This window comes from Rutidosis leptorrhynchoides, chromosome 10, assembly GCF_046630445.1.
Source record: "Rutidosis leptorrhynchoides isolate AG116_Rl617_1_P2 chromosome 10, CSIRO_AGI_Rlap_v1, whole genome shotgun sequence".
Lineage (NCBI taxonomy): Eukaryota > Viridiplantae > Streptophyta > Magnoliopsida > Asterales > Asteraceae > Rutidosis > Rutidosis leptorrhynchoides.
This window is the reverse complement of record NC_092342.1, coordinates 211,522,793-211,542,283: the sequence shown is the minus strand read 5'-3', so window position 1 is coordinate 211,542,283 and position 19,491 is coordinate 211,522,793.

The window sequence follows — 19,491 nt, the reverse complement described above, 5'->3', positions numbered from 1 at the left end:
ACATAGTTTAGTTAATTCTAAACTTGTTCGCAAACATAAGTTAATCCTTCTAACTTGACTTTTAAAATCAACTAAACATATGTTCTATATCTATATGATATGCTAACTTAATGATTTAAAACTTGGAAACACGAAAAACACCGTAAAACCGGACATACGCCGTCGTAGTAACACCGCGGGCTGTTTTGGATTTGATAATTAAAAACTATGATAAACTTTGATTTAAAAGTTGTTCTTCAGGGAAAATGATTTTTATTATGAACATGAAACTATATCCAAAAATCATGGTTAAACTCAAAGTGGAAGTATGTTTTCCAAAATGGTCATCTAGACGTCGTTCTTTCGACTGAAATGACTACCTTTACAAAAATGACTTATAACTTGTATTTCCGACTATAAACTTATACTTTTTATGTATAGATTCATAAACTTAAGTTCAATATGAAACCATAGCAATTGGATTCACTCAAAACGGATTTAAAACAAAGAAGTTATGGGTAAAACAAGATTGGATATTTTTGCTTGTTGTAGCTACGTGAAAATTGGTAACAAATCTATATTAATCATATCCTAGCTAACTCATATTGTATTACACATGTATTCTATTATATTATGTAATCTTGGGATACCATAGACACGTATGCAAATGTTTTGACATATCATATCGACTCATGTATATATGTTATTTGGAACAACCATAGACACTCTATATGCAGTAATGTTGGAGTTAGCTATACAGGGTTGAGGTTGATTTCAAAAATATATATACTTTGAGTTGTGATCTAGGGTGAGACGTGTATACACTGGGTCGTTGATTGATCCAAGATAATATATATCGATTTATTTCTGTACATCTAACTATGGACAACTAGTTGTAGGTTACTAACGAGGACAACTGACTTAATAAACTTAAAACAGTAAAACGTATTAAAAAAATTTATAAATATATTTTGAACATACTTTTATATATATGTACATATTTGTTATAGGTTCGTGAATCGACCAGTGGCCAAGTCTTACTTCCCGACGAAGTAAAAATCTGTGAAAGTGAGTTATAGTCCCACTTTTAAAATCTAATATTTTGGGATGAGAATACATACAATTTTATAAATATTTTACGAAATAGACACAAGTAAATGAAACTACTTTATATGGGTGAATGATCGAAGCCGAATATGCCCCTTTTTAGCTTGGTAGCCTAAGAATTTGGGAACAGACCCCCAAATTGACGCGAATCCTAAAGATAGATCTATCGGGCCCAACAAGCCCCATTCTGGAATTTGGAATGCTTTAGTACTTCGATTTTATCATGTCCGATGGGTGTCCCGGAATGATGGGGATATTCTATATGCATCTTGTTAATGTCGGTTCCCAGGTGTTGACCGTATGAATGATTTTTATCTCTATGTATGGGATGTATTGAAATATGAAATCTTGTAGTCTATTATTATGATTTGATAATATATAAGTTAAACCTATAACTCACCAACATTTTTGTTGACGTTTTTAAGCATGTTTATTCTCAGGTGATTATTAAGAGCTTCCGCTATTGCATACTAAAATAAGGACAAGATTTGGAGTCCATGCTTGTATGATATTGTGTAAAAACTGCATTCAAGAAACTTATTTTTGATGTAATATATTCTTAATGTAAACCATTATGTAATGGTCGTGTATAAACGGTATTGTAACGACCCTGGAATTTCCAACATTTATTTATTAATAATTACTATTGTTAATACGTGTGATTAAACGAATGTACGTTATTACATTTACATGTTGCTATGATTGCCCGTACTTGACTTTTAAGTGCCCGAAACGTCTTTGTGACACCCGGAACTTTCACGAATAATATTTTTAGATATTATTTACATTCATGATTAAATTTATTAATCATTTCAATTAACTAAGGCTATTAGTTAGTTACTTGGGCTTTAATTGGTTTAACTTGTGATTTATTTGAACTTGGGCTTTGTTAGTGTAATGGACTCATGTTATTGGACTTCCAATCCCACCCTACTTATGTTAATGGATAAACTAGCCCATGTTACACTTGTAAGTATTAATTTGAATGGAACTTGTTAGTTAATACTTGAAAGAATCTAGTTAGCTTGTTATCCCCATGCATGACCATTCATTAACCACCTTTATGAACTTTACATGCTAATAACCATTAAACTTAGCCATCCCCCTCCCATTTCTGCTGCAGAATGCCGAAGCCCAAGGCTCCCTTTAGGGGTGTTTTTGTGTTCATTATTCATTACTAGTTCACTTGTATTCCCTCTCATTCAAACACACACTTTACTTGCTTCATTTTCTCTCTTTCTCTCATCTTGTAAGTGACTTGAAACAATTAATTCTCTTCTCTTTTTCTTGACAAAAACTGAATTCAAACATTCATCATCATCTCTTGTTACTTGTTCTTGTTGTTTGGTTTCTTGTTTATTAATTAGTTACTCACTTGTCTTGTTGTATGTTACTTACTTACTTAGTTTACAAGAATCAAACTACCTAGTTTATTCTCCATAATATCTTGTATTTATCAAGAACATAAGAACATAAACTTACTAGTTTATGATTCTACATTTATTGTTTCAAAAGATTTAGAGTTCATGTGTTGCAAACCATACTTGTGATTCATGAAGTAAACTTAAAAGTTTACTTTCTTAAAGATCAAACCTTGGTTTGAATCTTTAAAGTATGAACAACCATGAACTTTTTCTTGTTTATTTAAGTTTACTTTTTCAATTTATACACTTTAATTTCATGTAGTTAGTTTATATGGTCAAGTACTACAAGTTAGTCTTGATCTCATATCTCTTAAACAAATTAAGTTAACTTTGAAAGTTCAAGAACACACATATAAGTTTTCCTTAAATATAACTTTGGATCTAGACTTTTGAGTCTTGGATCTTCAAGATCAAACTAAGAACTATGTTCTACTACTTATGATCTTGATTAGTTAGTTTACTTTCAAGTTTGTAACTTGTTATTAGCTTTAAAGTCCATGTATGTGTTAGATCTAAGACCTTGATGCAACTTTGGTTCATCAAACTTCATACAACTCTTAAGTGAGTTGTGCTTCATGTCTTAGACTTGTACATGGGTTATGATGGTCAAGACTTGGTTAAGATGATGTAGATACATCAATGAGTTGTACACTTGAAGCTATATACATCAAGGATGAGAACCATGATGAACATCAAGCACCAAGACCACCGGAACCCTTTTAAACTCACTGTTCTGTCCAAAAGCTACTGGTCTGGCGATTCTGTAACAGACCAGTAGACCTGGGCTGTTCTAACCTTGATTTTTAGATAGAACTTTTCGAGTAGATAACTTTTCATATAGGACTCGTCTTAATCCGAGTTACGGTTTAGGATTTATGGCCCTCCGATCGTTACTATGTCCTTTAACGTTGTGCAGAAATTTCTGACCTACTCGCACTTAGACCGTCGCCACGGTCAAACCAAGACGAGTTTTCTTCTGTAAATTTTACCACACTTAAGGGACTCATAGACAGAGCCATGGCCACTGGTCTCACCTTAATTCAGTAAGGGTAGAGGCCGTGGTGACTGACTGAAGTCAGACTTTGTTGAAAACTACTTTCATAAACGAAACTTACTTTACGCCTTTTGTTTAATGATGAATGATGATGACCCTTAAGACCTTAAATGCATACTTTTAAACCTATTAAGACGATTTACTGACTTAGTACTATTTGACTTAGGTTGAGGACTTCGGACCATTTACTTGCACACCTTTCCCGACTACTACTTTACCGCTACATATCATTGTGAGTTATATCATTCCCTTTTTACTTTAACTTATTTTGGGAACTGAGAATACATGCTGATTTTATGTTTTACATACTAGGCACGAGTACTTAAACTTATATATGTGTGGGTTATACAACGGCAGAAACATTCCCTTTAGCTCGGTAACGTTTAGTCATTGGTTTTTGAACCGGTGAACGCGAATCTTAGATATGGATCCATAGGGTTTGACATCCCCACTCGGGCTAGTCGCGCTAGCATTTAACGAGTGTTTAATACTTCGTGAACATACGCACTTGCCAAGTGTACTTTCAGGGGGTTGATAATGCTAAAAACGAACATATATTTCATAGCATTATTCCTCAAGAAAGACAAGCTTTTAGTTGCAATTGTTCTATTTACAAGTGATATTCGTTTAAATAATAAAAGGTGAAGACAAAAGACAGATTCGACGAATTGAAGACGCAAACGACCAAAAAGCTCAAAAGTACAAAAGACAATCAAAGAGGTTCCAATTATTGATAAGAAACGTCTCGAAATTACAAGAGTACAAGATTCAAAACGCAAAGTACAAAATATAAAATTGTACGCAAGGACGTTCGAAAATCCGGAACCGGGACCAGAGTCAACTCTCAACGCTCGACGCAACGGACTAAAAATTACAAGTCAACTATGCACATAAATATAATATAATATTTAAATAATTCTTATAATTATTTATATATTATAATAAATAATAAAAACCGTCGGCAAGAAAGACTCCAAACCAGAGTGAGCTGTAATTGCAAACTCCGCGACTCGCGGAGTTTGAAGGCCAAAAAGGCCGCGAGTCGCGGAGCCCCAATTTCAGAAAATCCCTATAAAGCTCGCGCATTCTGATCGTAATCATCATCCATTTTTCTCTTCTCTCCATATATACGATATATTTATATTTATAATTTATATTTTAATTTTAATTTTAATTATAATTCTAATAATAAGGGTATGCTAGCGAATGTTGTAAGGGTGTAAGTCGAAATTCTGTCCGTGTAACGCTACGCTATTTTTAATCATTGTAAGTTATGTTCAACCTTTTTACATTAATGTCTCGTAGCTAAGTTATTATTATGCTTATTTAAAACGAAGTAATCATGATGTTGGGCTAATTACTAAAATTGGGTAATTGGGCTTTGTACCATAATTGGGGTTTGGACAAAAGAACGACACTTGTGGAAATTAGACTATGAGCTATTAATGGGCCTTATATTTGTTTAACTAAATGATAGTTTGTTAATGTTAATATAAAGATTTACAATTGGGCGTCCCTATAAATTACCATATACACTCAATCGGACACGATGGGCGGGGTATTTATATGTACGAATAATCGTTCATTTAACCGGACACGGGAATGGATTAATAGCCACTAGAATAATTAAAACAGGGGTGAAATTATGTACAAAGGACACTTGGTATAATTGATAACAAAATATTAAAACCTTGGGTTACACTCAGTCGACAACCTGGTGTAATTATTAAACAAAGTATTAAAATCTTGTTACAATTTAAATCCCCAATTAGTTGGAATATTTAACTTAGGGTATAAGAATAATTTGACGAGGACACTCGCACTTTATATTTATGACTGATGGACTGTTATGGAAAAAAACCAGACGGACATATTAAATAATCCAGGACAAAAGACAATTAACCCATGGGCATAAAACTAAAATCAACACGTCAAACATCATGATTACGGAAGTTTAAATAAGCATAATTCTTTTATTTCATATTTAATTTCCTTTATTTTATATTTAATTGCACTTCTAATTATCGCACTTTTATTTATTGTTATTTAATTGCACTTTTAATTATCGTCCTTTTTAATTATCGCAAGTTTATTTTATCGCACTTTTATTATTCGCAATTTCATTATCGTTATTTACTTTACGCTTAAAATTAAGTCTTGTATTTATTTATTATTTTACATTTGGTTTTAACTGCGACTAAAGTTTTAAAATCGACAAACCGGTCATTAAACGGTAAAAACCCCCCTTTATAATAATAATATTACTTATATATATGTTTGTATTTTTATAAAAGTAAACTAATATAGCGTTGAGCTTTGTTTAAAAAAGATTCCCTGTGGAACGAACCGAACTTACTAAAAACTACACTACTCTATAATTAGGTACACTGCCTATAAGTGTTGTAGCAAGGTTTAAGTATATCCATTCTATAAATAAATAAATATCTTGTGTAAAATTGTATCGTATTTAATAGTATTTCCTGCAAAAATTTAATAGTATTTTATACCCCTTAGCTTTGACATCAAGTATTTTTGGCGCCGCTGCCGGGGAACCTCTTAAACGCCTGAAGCGCAACGCTAATAAAAAAAAAATTTACGTTTTTTTTTAAATTATTCGAAAATATAAAAAGAAAAACAAAAATATAAGTATTTTTAAGATTTTGTTAAATATTTAAGTTTTATAAAGTTTCTTTATTTTTATATAAGTTTTATTTAAGTATTTTGTTTTTATTTAAAAACATAATATATATATATATATATATATATATATATATATATATATATATATATATATATATATATATATATATATATATATATATAATTCTAGTTTTAAGATTTTTATTTATAAAATTATAAAATATTTCTATTTAGATATAAGTTTTTATTATATAAATACTTTTATTAAAACAGAAAATTAAAAACAGAAATTAAAAAAAAAAATATATAAATAAAGAAAAACGCGTCGAATTTAAAGTAAGCTGTCATCTGAATTTCTGAACCCCGCGACTCGCGGGGTTTGTTGCTTTAAATACCGCGACTCGCGGAGGGGACCTGACACACGACAGAAGCCCTAATCCTGCATTTATTACGGAGTATTATTAATTATTATTAATTAAATTGTATTAGGGTTAAATAATTAATTAATTTAGTAGTTAATTTAAGTTTTAATTAATTTGTATTATTTAGTTTAATTAGTTTAATTAAATTATAAAATTAGTAGTTTTAATAAATAAATAATATAAAAATAATATTTTTATAAAAATTGTACTTTTTACAACTTTTTGTATATTTTTATATTTTGTCCCTTTTTAATTGTTTTAGCGTAATATTTGTATTTTTAGCTCATATTTAGTTTTAAACTTAGATTGTGCCATAGTTATTTTTACTTCTAGATTTTTAGGCTTTGCCGTAGAATTCCTTAAGTGCTTTTTCTTTAGACTAAGATTTAGGTACTTTAGAATTTTGCGACGCCTTTTTAAGTTTTAGTTTCTTTTTAAGTTAATTCCATTTGGGATTTAGTTTTTCTTGTAAGCTTTAATATTTTTAGACGACTTTTACCTATGTATCAATTATCATTCCAATTAGTAATCTCAATTTGCGATTATAATTTTAAGTTAGTTGTAGTAATAAGGTTAGGTTAGTCAAGTATTTTTAAGTTTTTATAAGTTTCTTTTATTTTTCCGTCACCTTTTATTTTTCAACCAATTTTCTTTTTCAACCTTTTTCCGACGAACTCTTTTTCTTTCTTATTTCTCGCTATTCTAGTTTTAGGACATAGATTTTTATTCTACTTCTTATCTAAATTTCTTAAAATTACGAAAAATTTATTTTAAGTGGTTAAATTAATAGACATCAAAATTTTCTGGTTCGTAGTAATAGTTGGATTTGTACGTGGACCGGGTTATTGGAGCCAAACAGTCCTCAATTATATTGAGACCAAATGAATCCTGCCCCTCTGCTGCATCTTTTGGCTATTCGAAACGTGGGCAAAATCAGAAAAGTCTATTAATTGGATAACTTATTATAATTTTTCTTTCCTTTTAAAAACTAATAGGATATTCAGTGAATGCACCGAGCAAGACGTTCACCACCTTTTGTACGTTCACCACCTGTAACTAGATCAAGACATTTAGCAAATATTACCGCCGTTGATTTTTCTTTAGAATCGTCATCCAGTCGACCAAGTACTTCAGTTCAAATTTCCGATAATCCATTTTTTGAACCCGACCTCACAATTGAGAATCCGGAGAATATTCAGGAACGGTTCGTAGATCCCGAACCATTAAACTTTCCTCTGGAGCCACCAATCATTCAAACAGAGATTGTTGAGGAACGAACCATTAAATCAGAATCCTCTAGTGATTCCGATTCAACAAATTCAATTATGGAGAATCTGGAACCTTTAAGTATGGAAGACCGAATGAGAGCTAAACGCACTGGCCAAGGTCACGCAATTACTCATCTAGACATTAATGCGCCAGATTATGAAATCAAAGGACAAATTCTACACATGGTGACTAATCAATGCCAATTTAGTGGTGCGCCGAAGGAAGATCCAAATGAACATCTACGTACCTTTAATAGGATCTGCACACTATTTAAAATCCGAGAAGTGGAGGATGAACAGATATATCTCATGTTATTTCCCTGGACTTTAAAGGGAGAAGCCAAAGATTGGTTAGAATCGTTACCTGAAGGGGCGATTGATACATGGGATGTTTTAGTTGACAAATTTCTTAAACAATTCTTTCCTGCATCTAAAGCCGTAAGACTTCAAGCAGAAATTGTTACGTTCACACAAAACCGAATGAAACTCTATATGAGGCATGGACAAGATATGGAAAGTTGTTAAGAGGATGTCCGCAACATGGTTTAGACACCTGTCAAATAGTACAAATATTCTACCAAGGATGCGACATCACTACAAGAAAAGACATAGATATAGCAGCTGGTGGTTCTATTATGAAGAAAACCAAAACTGATGCTTACAAAATTATTGATAACACTGCTTCCCACTCACATGAGTGGCACCAAGAAAAAGACATCGTTAGATCATCTAAAGCAGCTAGAGCCGATTCTAGCCATGACTTAGATTCCATTTCCGCAAAGATAGATGCTGTGGAAAGACGAATGGAAAAGATGACTAAGGATATTCACTCAATACGAATTAGTTGTGAGCAGTGTGGAGGACCACATTTGACAAAAGATTGTCTCAGTATTGAATTAACAATGGAACAAAGAGAGAATATTTCATACATAAACCAAAGGCCTGGAAATAATTATCAGAATAATTATCAACCGCCAAGACCGATTTACAATCAAAACCAGAATTATAACAGAAATATTCCATACAACAACCAACAAGGTCCTAGCAATCAACAAGTATCCAATAATAATTACAATCAGCAAAGACCGAATTTTCAAAACAAACCACCACAACAAACCGATGATAAAAAGCCAAATTTAGAAGATATGATGACAAAGCTAGTTGAAACTCAAACGCAGTTTTTCACATCTCAGAAACAAACCAATGAACAAAATGCTCAAGCATTTAGAAATCAACAAGCTTCTATTCAAAATCTGGAACAAGAAGTGAGTAACCTAGCAAGGTTAATAGGTGAAAGAAAACCAGGAAGTCTACCTAGTGATACAAATGCTAACCCCCGGAATGAAACAGCTAAAGCTATTACCACAAGAAGTGGTACAACACTTAAACCACCTGAAATACCTGTAACTTCTGATGAAGCTATTCCTACTCCACAAGAACCACAACCTGATCAAGATAAGGAAAAAGAACCGGTAGTTGAAAAGGTTAATGAAGATAACACAGTTAAGGATAAACCTTATGTTAAACCATATCAACCACCACTTCCTTACCCGAGTAAAATGAAGAAAGAAAAACTTGAAGCCGAGCAATCCAAATTCTTGGATATGTTTAAACAGATAAATGTAAATCTTCCTTTCATTGATGTGATTTCAGGAATGCCTAGATATGCTAAATTCTTGAAAGATCTAATCTCAAATAGAAAGAAAATGGAAGAACTCTCGGCTGTTACTATGAATGCTAATTGTTCAGCAGTGCTATTGAATAAGATACCAGAAAAACTATCTGATCCAGGAAGTTTCACAATTCCATGTTTTCTGGGTAGTCTTAGTTCAATAGAAGCATTGGCAGACTTAGGTGCTAGTATAAATCTAATGCCGTATTCACTATACGCTAAACTAGACCTTGGAGAATTGAAACCAACCAGAATAAGCATACAACTAGCCGATAGATCAATAAAATATCCTAGAGGGATAATGGAGAACATGCTAGTTAAAGTTGGTACTTTAGTATTTCCAGTAGATTTTGTTGTTCTGGACATGGAAGAAGATTCTCAAGTTCCTCTCATATTAGGAAGACCATTCTTAAACACGGCTAAAGCAATGATAGACGTGTTCGGTAAGAAACTGACCCTAAGTATAGAGGATGAGAGTGTTACCTTTTCAGTTGATAGAGCAATGCAACAACCACAATCTGCAGATGATACATGTTATTATATTCAAACTATAGATGCACATGCAGAATTATTAGAAGAATTTCCAGAATTACAAGGAACAGGAGAATGTTCTTTAGGAGAAGGTAATGAACCAATTGATGAAGCTGAAATGTTAGCTACACTTATAGCTAATGGATATGAACCAACAACAGAAGAAATTCAAATGCTAAAAGAAGAAGACAGATATCGATACAAATCATCGATAGAAGAACCTCCGAAATTAGAGTTAAAGCCACTTCCAAACCATTTGGAATACGCTTATTTACATGGTGAATCTGAATTACCTGTAATAATATCGTCTTCTCTTACTGAAAATGAGAAATCACAACTTATTTCTGTGTTGAAAACTCATAAACCAGCCATTGCATGGAAGATTCATGATATTAAAGGAATAAGTCCTTCGTATTGCACACATAAAATCCTTATGGAAGAAGATCATAAAACGTATGTGCAACGCCAACGAAGACTAAATCCTAATATGCAAGATGTAGTTAAGAAATAGATTATTAAACTGCTAGATGCAGGTCTAATTTATCCAATCTCTGATAGTCCATGGGTAAGCCCAGTTCAATGCGTGCCTAAGAAGGGTGGCATGACTGTCATTACAAATGAGAAAAATGAGCTTATTCCTACTAAAACTGTAACAGGATGGCGTGTGTGTATTGATTATAGAAAATTAAATGACGCCACCAGAAAAGATCACTTTCCCTTACCTTTCATAGATCAAATGTTGGAAAGATTAGCCGGAAATAGTTACTATTGTTTTCTAGATGGATTTTCCGGATATTTTCAAATTCCAATAGCACCCGAGGACCAAGAGAAAACCACATTCACGTGCCCTTATGGTACTTTTGCTTACAAACGCATGCCATTTGGACTTTGTAACGCCCCTGCAACCTTTCAAAGGTGTATGATGGCGATTTTTCATGACATGATAGAAGAATGCATGAAAGTTTTCATGGATGACTTTTCAGTCTTCGGTGATACATTTGAATCATGTCTAGTTAATCTGGAACGAATGCTTCTTAGATGCGAACAATCAAATCTAGTACTTAATTGGGAGAAATGCCATTTCATGGTTAAAGAAGGCATCGTTCTTGGACATAAAATTTCAAAAGAAGGAATTGAAGTGGATAGAGCTAAAGTAGATGTAATTGCTAAACTTCCACATCCCACCAATGTTAGAGGAGTTAGGAGTTTTCTAGGGCATGCCGGTTTTTACCGACGTTTCATAAAAGATTTTTCTAAAATTGCCACTCCTATGAATAAACTCCTAGAAAAGGATGCTCCATTCATCTTTTCAGATGAGTGTATCAAATCTTTTAATATTCTTAAAGAGAAACTCACTAATGCACAGATCATGATAACACCAAATTGGAATCTACCATTTGAACTAATGTGCGATGCAAGTGATTTTGCAATGGGAGCCGTTTTAGGACAAAGGATAGAAAAACGATTTCAACCTATATATTATGCTAGTAAGACGTTACAAGGAGCACAAACGAACTATACAACTACTGAAAAAGAACTCCTTGCTATTGTCTTTGCTTTTGACAAATTTCGATCATATCTCGTTCTAGCAAAAACGGTGGTCTATACCGACCATTCTGCTCTTAGATACCTATTTTCAAAACAAGATGCTAAACCAAGATTAATCCGTTGGATCTTACTCTTAAAAGAGTTTGATATTGAAATCCGAGATAAAAGAGGAGCAGAAAATCTCGCCGCTGATCATCTTTATCGTCTTGAAAATCCTGAGTTAGAAGTTCTAAATGAATTGGCCATACAAGACAACTTTCCTGATGAATATCTATTGAAGATAGATTATAATGAAATCCCATGGTTTGCAGACTATGCAAACTACTTAGTTTGTGGATTCCTTGAAAAAGGATTATCGTACCAAAGACGAAAGAAATTCTTCAGTGATATAAAACACTATTTCTGGGAAGATCCACATCTGTTTAAAAGTTGTCCCGATGGAATAATACGCCGATGTGTATTTGGAGATGAAGCTAGTAAAATTTTAAACCATTGTCACACAGGACCAACAGGAGGGCATTATGGGCCTCAACTAACAGCAAGAAAAGTTTATGAAGCTGGATTCTATTGGCCTACAATTTACAAAGACGCACACCTTCTTTGCAAATCCTGTGATGCATGTCAAAGGGCCGAAAAAATAAGTCACGTGATGAAATGCCACAAAATGTCATCCAAGTATGTGAAGTATTTGACATTTGGGGTATTGACTTTATGGGTCCATTTCCAAAATCTCATAATAATCTATATATACTCGTAGCCATTGATTATGTATCTAAATGGGCGGAAGCACAAGCTCTCCCAACTAACGATGCACGAGTTGTAGTCAACTTTTTAAAACGTCTTTTTGCAAGGTTTGGAACACCGAAAGCTTTAATAAGTGATCGGGGTACTCATTTCTGTAATAATCAACTTGAGAAAGTTCTTAAAAGATATGGAGTAACTCATAAAATCTCCACCGCATATCATCCACAAACAAGTGGACAAGTTGAAAATACCAACCGAGCTTTAAAACGTATTCTAGAGAAAACCGTAGGATCAAATCCGAAGGAATGGTCCATTAAATTGGAGGATGCACTCTGGGCTTTTAGAACAGCCTACAAAACTCCAATTGAAACCACACCTTTTAGACTTGTTTATGGAAAAGCATGTCATCTTCCAGTAGAAATTGAACACAAAGCATTTTGGGCTTTGAAGACATGTAATCTTGATTTACATGAAGCCGGACGTCTACGATTAAGTCAACTAAACGAATTAGAAGAATTAAGACATGAAGCATACGAAAATTCGTTAATCTATAAAGAAAGAACGAAGAAATGGCATGATAAAAGAATCAGAAGTTCAAAAGAATTTAAAGAAGGAGACAGAGTTCTTCTTTTCAATTCACGATTCAAGATATTTCCTGGAAAATTGAAATCAAGATGGTCTGGACCATTCATGGTCAAAAGAGTTTTCCCATACGGAACGATAGAATTAATAAATTCAAATGGGATTGAATTTAAAGTTAATGGTCACAGAGTTAAACATTACATACATGGTCCGATGGAAGTCGACAACGAAGTTAATCACAATTTCGACACCACAGCTAACTAAGTGTGGGGAGAATCAAGTCTTTAAAGGATAATATGTATTTCTGTTAGAGTTAGATTGTCTGTTTTCGTGTAGTTCTCGAAAATGGAACCCGAATGGTCTTTCCCTAGCAGACCCTAAAGAACTAGTCTTCTCCCCCCATTCTGAATTTTTTTTTTTTTTAGGTTTTTACGAAATGAAGACTGCCTGTGAACTAAACCATGGTCTAATGCTACACGCTTTGATCACTAAACGTAATAATGACATACTACCGAGTGAATTAGTATCAGTAATCAGAGAAAGAATGGACGGAGTTAGAAAAGAATCCAGATGCGAAGATAATAAGTTACAATTTGGTAAAGGAAAATCAAAATCCACAGCGAAAAGAAGAGCACGACACCTAGAACGATGTCACAAATGCAGAAAATGGTCACATGGAGGTAAATGTTCAAATAATCAAACCTATTCAAACACTGAATTTGTTACTTTATGCAGAGACGGACCGTTCATATGTTTAGAAGAAAAGACACTGAATGCTCGAGGTTACGCCTATGTAGCCATGGAAAACCAATTAAATCGACTATCTTATGAATGGGATAGATCATATAACTAAGAAATCTATTTCACAGGTATGTCTGTACAGTTTTTATTTTTATTTTTATTTTTAACCTTTTGATAATAAACGCTAATTTTTCGCTAAAAAGTATTAAATTGGTATTGAATAAAATTAGGTTTGGCGACCGAAATTATTGATATCATTCAAAAATTTATTACATCACTGCGAAATTTAACGTTTATTCTTAAGGTATAAATATCTTTAATCAATCAACCCAAAATATTTCAAAAATTCGTCATGAGTTAAATTAGGTCTTGGAACCGAAATTACTTTACCGAAAAGAGGGGCGCATATTTTTGATAATATTTGATTGACTAAAGTGGGATAAAAAGCCAAAAAAATTTTAATTTTATTTTTACCATGTTTTTAAAATTAATATTTAAATATTAAATTAATATTGTAAACTTTGTAAAAACAATATATTTAAAATTGTAAATATTTGAAAAATTAATATAAGTTTGGTATGAATTTATAAATTTTTAAATTAAGTTTGGTGTGAATTTTTAATTTTTAAAATATAAATTTTTAATTTTATGCATTTCAAATTTTAAGTTTGGTGTGAATTTTTAATATAAATTTTGAATTTTATATTTAAGTTGTGTGAATTTAAAAACAAAAATTTACTTTATCTCATTAAGTTAAAAATATGATTTTTAAAATTCGTCGTAAGTTGAAGACTAGGTCTTTGAACCGAAATTGCTTTACCCGAGAGAGGGACGAGAACTTTTATTATCATTATTTTTAATCTCATTGAATTAAAGTATGCCAAAAACATTAAAAAACCCCAAAAATCTTAGCTTTTAAAACAATCGCTACAAAAAGACAAATTTTAAAATTTTGTCGAGGGACGGACTAGGACATCGATCCGAAACGACCTCGTCCTAAATAACAAGGGAAACAAAATTTTAAAATTAAGTACTTAATTGTTTTATAAGTTAATGATTATAAAAAAAAAAAAAAAAACCAACTCCGCGAGTCGCGGAGTTTGAAGGCTTAAATGCCGCGACTCGCGGAGGGGTCGGATTACAGAAAAAAAAATATAGCTGAAACAGATCAGTCCCAACCCACAAAACACACAAACACTGCGAAAACTGCTCAAAAATACCCGAAAAATACACCCCAAAATCACAATTTTTAACCGTTAATCACCAAATTTTTTACTAAAATCATGTTGAGAAGGATGCTATCTAGGAATTACTCAAGAAAAACGGTAAATTTCTACACCTAAACACCATTTAATCCGAAATTTGGTGTTCTTGAGCAATTTTTTCCCCAATTTGATTTTGATGCTTTTTAGTGTAATTAGGCTTAAATTGTTTATGTATTATGCTTGTATAACCTAGATTGATGCTGTTTAACATGATTAGAAGTTTTAAACTTCAAATTTTGAGTAATCTAGGGTTTGTGTTCTTGAGCAAATTTGGGGCTTTTTGATATAAACAGGTTATGGCCAATTTTTGTCATGAATTGTTGCTAAAATAAGTAGTGTAACATGTCTAGGTAGTTAAATGATTCAAACTTTGAGCCTAAACATGATTTTGAGAATTAAAGTGGACTTTTTCAAGTCTAAAATTCATGAACTTGATTTTTGAGAGATAATGCCATTTGAGACTTGTTTAATTGCTAGTAATAATTATTTTGACATGTTATTTGAATTGAATGCTTATGAACTTGGCGAACATTTTCATATATGCTTATTTGAAAAAGTGTAGATTTGATAAAAATGTGAAAATAAGCTTAAGTTTAATATAAGTTGATAATGCCATTGTAATTATTTTGATTGATGATTTTGCTGACACTAATGCATATTTGGATGCACAAAAATTGTGTTTGATCTGTTTTGCAGACTGAAAGGGGTGAATCTTCATCCCAAGCTCGCAATGCTCCTGCTGAGAATGCGAAACAACAGGAGGTGGATAACTACTACAAGCAGGATATACCTCATCCAGTCATGACCTTTTCCGATATGCACTTGGAAGAGTTGCACCCGAACCTGAGATTTGACAGACTTTGGATAGATTATCCAAAATATCAAAGGGGTTTGCATACTCTTCATTCTAAGGTTGTTGAGGTACCGAGGGTCATAGAATGGGGACCCTTAGAAGCTGTAGAATTGGCCGGGCCAATTAGGGAATTACTTGTACAGAGGTATGGTAATTCTACTTTTAATGACTGGGTACGTTTATTCACCATGCGTAGACCTGTATATAAAGTATGGTGTGAAGAATTGTTGTGTAGTATAGAGTTGAATGATCGGGTAGCTAGTTTAACCGATCGTTCTTTTATTAGATTTTTGTTAGGCGGTTCGATGCGCCACATGTCTTTACTGGACATGGCTCAGGCTTTACGTATATATACGCCTGAGGAGTTAGCATCTGCCGATTGTAGAGGGTTGATACTAAACGGTAGAAAGATAGATGAAAATTTTGATACACACGGTGTGTGGAGTCAAATGACAAGCCATCACCGTTTCAAAGGGGGAAATTACTCTTATTTAGATATAGATAGAGCCGAATTAAGAGTGATTCATAGGTTTTTAGCTAATTCGATTACACAAAGGGGTAAAAACAAGGAAAAGGTAAATGAACAGGATTTGTTTTACCATATGTGTATTCGAGACCCACAAAGCGCTGTAAGTATACCGTATTGTGTGGGTTATTATTTATCAGCTATGGTTCGGGGGATGCGACCGCATAGCATAATAGGAGGTGGTATTTTTATTACTTTGATTGGTGAATATCTCGGTGTGGATATAAGTCGGGGGGATTATTAGTAGAAGAACCAGAACCCCGCGATACTATAGGTTTAAATGTATACCATGGTGCGAAAGTTTTGAAAAGGCGAAATAACGCCGCAGTACCATACCATGGTAGACATCCACAGGTTGAGAGAAACCAACAGCAAGGTAATGTAGGAGGGGGGAATGAGATGCAAGAAATGCAAAGGTTTATAGCTTCTCAGGAGTACAAAAATGCTAGACAGAGAGCATTTGAAGATTGGCAAGTTCATCAGAACCAAATCATAGCTCATTGCCAACATATAGGTAGAAACTATATTCCTACACCGAAACCCATCTTCCCTCCCTGGTCTATAGAGATGCAGCCACCATATCCTACGTATAACCCTGCCGAAGCATTCTATAGCACCTATGGTTATGCCTGGAACCCCTATTGGTACCAGTATCATCCCTAGTATACTTATTTTTTTTTTGTAATTTGTAATTATTGATACGTTTAATACTTTTGTTAATATTGTAATAGTTTTTATAATTGTCTAACTTTTATTCTTAGATTTTAATAATTTTTGAATGTGGGGTAATATACCAAACTTCAAAAATATGTATATATGTTATCAGTTTATCTTATGTACACAACAGGGTAAAACAACGCATTTTCAAAGACTGGCATTAAGTTCAGCAAAAGCAACTAATTTTGACGACAAGATGCAAAATATATGTGAAATAACAACAAGACGGAATGAACAAATGATGTGCACCATTTATCATTCAGCAAACAAACGCCAATATATTTGGAAACTTTGGTAAAAATTTAATCATTTTCACACTAATCACCCTCAATAATTTAAATTGTTACTGATTTCTTGCAAATGAGGGCATTGCAAGATCTTAAGTGTGGGAAGGGGTTAAATTCTTTCGGATTTTAAAATTTTTATCTTAAACACTTGGTTACCATTAAAAATACTAGTAAAGCAGTAGTTGTATTAGAATCTAGTGCTCCCTGATAAAAAAGAACAGCCCTAGTCTTATATACTAACTACCCAATTCTAGTAAAATTTTTCAAAATTTTCAATTAAATGAACTCAAAATCATGTTTATACATATTTATGAACGATAAAACTAGGTTTTAACACCGAAATTATTGTTACCTCAGAAAGGACATAAATTGAGAAACAAACTAAAATGTTAAAATTCATTTAAAATGGAATAGAGGACGATAAAAAGAAAAATAAAAGCCAAGTGTGGGAAAATTTACCAAGTTATCTTAAACATATGTCACATATATCTGTAACAAATAACTGAAAATACTTTTGCTTTGGACTAAGCTAAACTGTTTTACCCGATGAAAGAAAAGAAAAGATGGATCTACACGATGAATCAATTCCATCATTAAAAGGAAGTAAAGTCTTCCGAAAAAGACACGCGCTTCTTGATTTAGGTCATGAAGTTGTCGTCCAGACCAGCTGTAGGTTGACGAAAAATCTAGAAAATTCATCACTAAAATCAGCAGGAAATCCACGGACCTCAGCATTAAACAGGGTCGCCAAGTGGTCAGATTTATCCTAACCATGAGAAGGATTTATCTCGTACAATGGGGGGGCACCATGCAAATTAGCCGGATAAGACTAATGAATCAGATCCCCAGAAAGGATAATCTCCTTAAAGATTAAAAATCAGCTTTTAAGACTGATATTACTCAATCATAGAGATTGACCTTAAAGATTGAGAATTCAAACTCATGGAATTCAATGATATCTAAACTCGAGCTTGAACGAGAAAATATTTTGATCAAAATTACAAACCAATTTGTTTTCTGAAAACCCTATTTTCAATGCGTTCATTACCATTGAACGTAAAATCCTAGGAATTCACCTGGAATTCATTAGGTCACCTGAACCAAATTGGGTGTCAACCGTAAGAACGGTGGCTGCATAGTGGTCAAAGACAGGACCTTGTGCCATACCGAAAAATCATAAGGGTGAGCTTTACTATTGCTCCTACCAAGGATAGTAATTGCGTCCGACACGTTATAGACCATAATTAAAAGCATGTCAAGGGACATTGCCTTAACAGTTGCTTGTTCAACGCTTTCCTTTACAACCGGACGGTAGTTTACCGAAAGGTAATATACGGGACAAGTAAACTGGATGTGTTGCTTTCCAAATACAAGGTTAGCAAGTGGGTGACACAAAACCGCAAGTTTTGAGCTAAAATTTTCAAATCTGAAACCCACCAAACCCACAAAAATATTTTGCAAACACCGGTAAAGGGTTATTCCGGAAAACTTATCTAGGGTAAAAACTAGATTTAATTTTCAAAAGATCAAATGTTTTCATAAAGATCCAATTTCCTTAATGGATCTAAATTTTTATAGTCATGTGGAACTGTAAACCATATCGTTACTACCATTGTTTATACCGCCGTATAGAAATCACTGATGTACAAAGTGTGAAGAATAAAGAAGTGATTCTAGTATTTCAAGACGATATTGCTTGAGGACAAGCAACGCTCAAGTGTGGGAATATTTGATAATGCTAAAAACGAACATATATTTCATAGCATTATTCCTCAAGAAAGACAAGCTTTTAGTTGCAATTGTTCTATTTACAAGTGATATTCGTTTAAATAATAAAAGGTGAAGACAAAAGACAGATTCGACGAATTGAAGACGCAAACGACCAAAAAGCTCAAAAGTACAAAAGACAATCAAAGAGGTTCCAATTATTGATAAGAAACGTCTCGAAATTACAAGAGTACAAGATTCAAAACGCAAAGTACAAAATATAAAATTGTACGCAAGGACGTTCGAAAATCCGGAACCGGGACCAGAGTCAACTCTCAACGCTCGACGCAACGGACTAAAAATTACAAGTCAACTATGCACATAAATATAATATAATATTTAAATAATTCTTATAATTATTTAT